The sequence below is a fragment of the Eurosta solidaginis genome, chromosome X (assembly GCF_040869045.1).
Source record: "Eurosta solidaginis isolate ZX-2024a chromosome X, ASM4086904v1, whole genome shotgun sequence".
In the NCBI taxonomy this organism is placed as follows: Eukaryota; Metazoa; Arthropoda; class Insecta; order Diptera; family Tephritidae; genus Eurosta; species Eurosta solidaginis.
In genome coordinates this window covers 124,233,056-124,237,393 of record NC_090324.1, presented here as the reverse complement: position 1 = coordinate 124,237,393, position 4,338 = coordinate 124,233,056, and the positions used below count along the sequence as shown (strand labels likewise).

At 37.4% G+C, this 4,338-nt stretch overlaps 1 long non-coding RNA gene across 1 annotated transcript; it reads left to right on the top strand.

The window, feature by feature from the left end:
• The first annotated feature begins 2,723 nt into the window (after positions 1–2,723).
• On the top strand, positions 2,724–3,759 carry LOC137235490 (uncharacterized). The gene is made up of 3 exons (XR_010947915.1): positions 2,724–3,313; positions 3,382–3,499; positions 3,561–3,759. It is a non-coding gene; the product is annotated as an uncharacterized lncRNA (long non-coding RNA).
• Positions 3,760–4,338: the final 579 nt, after the last annotated feature.

The window sequence follows — 4,338 nt, the reverse complement described above, 5'->3', positions numbered from 1 at the left end:
ATCTAAGAGAAGATGGACACGAGGCGTAGCTTCATAGACGCGTATTAGGCACAGCATAAGCAATCTTGAGGTGTAGATAGATCTTAGCTGCATGCCATATTTTGCAGGCGTCTACGAAGATACGTCTCTTGTGTATCTTGCCTAAGTTCAACTTTTTAGGAGATCTAACATTTTTATTTAATATTGATAAATAACACCTAAAGCAAATACGCTTAAGGTGACTTTTGCGTTGTTTAGGCACTTGCGTTGCGTCTACGTCTGACTTTGAACACACGTGCTTTAATTGCTTCAATCCATAAGCAACGCGACGCCAACGTCAAAGCAATACATAAATAATTAAAAACTTACGTTCTTCTTGAAGTTTCTTGCATTTTAGAAAAAAACCGATTTTCTATCGCCGTTCAACTAAAGAAAAAACATAATTTTGTATTCACGTCGATTCACGACGGTGGAACATATCCTCCTGGAACGCGACGCAATCTGATGCGGGCACAATAGATCAACGGTCGCAGTGCAATCCCCAATAAATTTTCTATCTATCTTCATGTTATAAAAATAGTTGTATTTCATTTTTCCTCATGTGACAGGGGAACTTTTAACGTCCGTTATTTTAAAGTAACCCTTATTTGACGAATCACTGAACGATTTCTTTCAAATAAAGTGTTTGTTAGCGTTCACCGAAGATGGTGAAAACGGCCCCTGGAATTGTTAGCTTATATAGCCAAAGAAAGTTATGCATAAGTAAAATTAATCAGCACAAAATGAATAGTTAGAGAAAATTTTAAATATAATGCATATGTATAAAATGCATGCAATTTATGAAATCATTTTTATTATATAAAATTAGTTTGACATATCAGATTTGTCAATATTATGTTAGTCCTGCTACTTTTAACACATTTATAATATTTAAGAAGAACATTTAAGAAGTAAGAAACATGATTAGTGCTTACATTAATACGTGTTTCATTTATTTTCATTGAGGAATAAGTTCGTAAAAATAAAAAGCACGTTTTTATAAAGTGCATGTGAAGCTCCATAGATAAAAGGAGTAATAGAAGGAACATTGGTTTATATATTACATTTTTAAAATGAAAATCTCCTGCTAAAAAAGTAATAGAATGAACATTGGTTTGTACATTACATTTTTAAAATGAAAATCTCCTGCTTAAAAAGGAGCAAGGAGCAGGATTTCGGGCAAATTTTGAAAAAACTCCGAACATCAATTCCTTCATTATATGACATTCGACTGCCTAGTCCACTGCCTTCCACTATATTCGCAACATAAGCTCTATTTAAGTTGCCAAACCATATAGTAAACAATGGTGTTAGCAGTCGACCCCTCAACTAGACTATTACCAAATAATCCGATGGCGGAAAAGAAAACTTTTATCTCTGTCCGGAGATATTTGCAGTTGAAGTTGGCGATTTTCATGTGGTTGTTGTTGTGTTAGTACGCACAAAAAAAATTGTGCATCACCGTGGCGGTAGCCACGGTAATACCACACACCCGGACTTGGCATGGCGTAGCTCAGGGTTATTTTTTATAAGCACGGCCGACGGCCGCCAACGCAGAAAGGTGTTCTGCGCAAAAATACTATGGATCCCACCCCCGGTTTCAGAGGTATCAGCGGGCCTATTTTCGTTAATATCTTTTGAACGAGTTAACATTTTTATTTTCCGCTTTCGGATTATTAATACCGATGTCAAGACGCGTCGTTTGACACCTTTCTCGATATTTTTGGTAGCGTATTAGCAGTCGACCCCTCAACTAGACTATTACCAAAAAAAATTTTGAACATAAGTGTTTTGCGCGGATATAGTTTTGGGCTCCAAACCGGTGTTGGAGCCACCCAGAATAATTTTTTATAAGCGTGGCCGAAGGCCGCCAACCCAGGAAGGTGTTCGGCGCAAAAATACGGTAATTCTTTACTTTAGCTCACAACTGCTAAAACTCGTCCTAAAATATCAGGAGAGGTGTCAAAAGACGCCCTTTGGGCCCAGGATCACGAATTCATAATTTTATTTCGTTTCGGAGATATTTGCAAACAGAATTTAAAATTTTTATGTGGTTGTTGTTGTTTTGATGATTTTGTTGTACCCACAAGAAAAACTGTAGGTAAAAGTGTTTTGCGCGGATATAGTTTTGGTCTCCAAACCGGTGTTGGACCCACCCAGGATAATTTTTTATAAGCGCGGCCAGAGGCCGCCAATGCAGAAAGGTGTTCTGCGCAAAAATACTATGGATCCAACCCCCGGTTTCGGAGCGCTCCGGGCCATTTTTCGGTTTTTTGGAAATAACTTTTGACAGAAATAAAATTTTGAATTTGAATATTTTTGGCAGGGTTATAGTAGTTGTGAGCTAAAGTAAAGAATTACCAAAGATACTATGGATACCACCCCCGGTTTCGGAGGGACCCGCGGGCCATTTTTCGGTTTTTTGTTAATATCTTTTGAAGGAGTTAACATTTTTATTTTCCGACTTCGGTTTATTAATACTGATGTCAAGACGCGTCGTTTGACACCTCTCTCGATATTTTTGGACGCGTGTTAGCTGATCCGTACTGAGCTGATCCGGATATAAACCGATCCTGCAAGCTGCCATATTACTTTAGTGTTTTCCAAGCTGAAGATGAGCCGTAACAAAACAGTAGAAACACTGGAAGAGAATAGCTTAAACTGCAGACGTGTCAACTTTTATATTGACAGCCAAGCAGCAATTAAGGCAATAATCTCGCATAGCATAGCATCTAAATGCGTGTTAGAGTGTAAGCAGTCCCTGGAGGGAATCGGGACAGGGAGAAGCATACATCAATATTGGGGCTGTAAAGTGTCGAAGATTGTAGGTCCTACAACTTGGTCAATAATATTCATTCTCTAATACCACAAAAATATTTATTTTAATTTTTTCATTAGGAGACGCTGGATACCCATTAGAACCGTGGTTGATGATACCTCATAAGTCGCCAGCGGAAGGCTCAAATCAAATGAAATTCAATGAAGCGCATGCAAAATGTCGAAACATTATTGAACGTACGAATGGTGTGCTGAAAAAATGCTGGAGGTGTATCCTAGGTGCACGAGAGCTTCACTATTCGCCGAAGAAAGCTGAGCAAATAGTGAACGTTTGCTGTGCTTTACATAATGTATGCATACATTATAAGTCGAATCATGATGTGTCTGAGTGTGACGTTTTAGATCCTTCGGACGCGGGTCCAATTTCAACAATTCCATCGCAATACACGACTGTGGCGCAAGCAATAAGAGCAAACATAGGAAATAGTCTATAACTATTTAATTCAACAATGATGTGGTAGGGTGTTTTTTGACTCAAAAGTAACATACTCACTGATAAATAACGATTCTTTTTTTATATTATAGAGTTTCGGCACCTGGATTGATAGTAGTGGAGATCAAACATTTATCAAAATTGATGAATCGCCCATTACAACGCACATGTTGCCGAAAGTCAATGTAGTGGCGAAAAAGAAAACGATATGTTAGTATTAAAATTGGCAGAAAAATAAAATGATATTAATATTTCACTCTCCTTCAAATAGTACTCATTCCTACAATACCACTAACATTTCATACCATCATCAATTTGGCGATCAACAACACCAACAGCAACGGCGACGGTGACGGCGAGGGCAACGTGGACGTGAACAGGCTAAAACTCCAGGCGAACCGCATTGCTGGACCATCGTCAGACTGCGGCTCATGCGGCCAGGCTTCAGTCACCACTGAGGATCATGTTGTCTCCACTCTTAAACCATCGAAAAAGGCTAATAATGGCACTGATATAAATTCAGGTCAAATACCATGTATATTATGTCGCCTGATTACACAAGAATCAAAACAACCAAGTGTAGCGGTCGACGTGGATTCGGTACAAAATGTATTACTACCACAATTGCAAAATTAAAACCAATATGTAAAATTAGATACGGAATTGTCAATCTTTTATGTTTTTTTATTTCATGGATATATAGAGCGCACAAAAAATTCGATCATATATATATATATTTCAGTAATTTTTACTAAATAATATTAAAATATAATATTTCAAAATTCTTTTCAAAAACGCCCCATCTCAAAATTTGGGAATTTGATCGAAGAACATCCAAATTTAGAATTTGTTTCAAAAAGCCCCTCAGTATAAATTCAATATATTTTGAGATGAGATAGAGTGTTTTTGAAATGAATTCGTCCTGTCTGAGAATGTCAAAATATATTGAATTTATACTTGGGGGCTTTTCGAAACAAATTCTAAATTAGGGTGTTCTTCGATAAAATTCTGAGATAGCGTTTGAACCAAATTTTGAGGTGGGGCGTTTT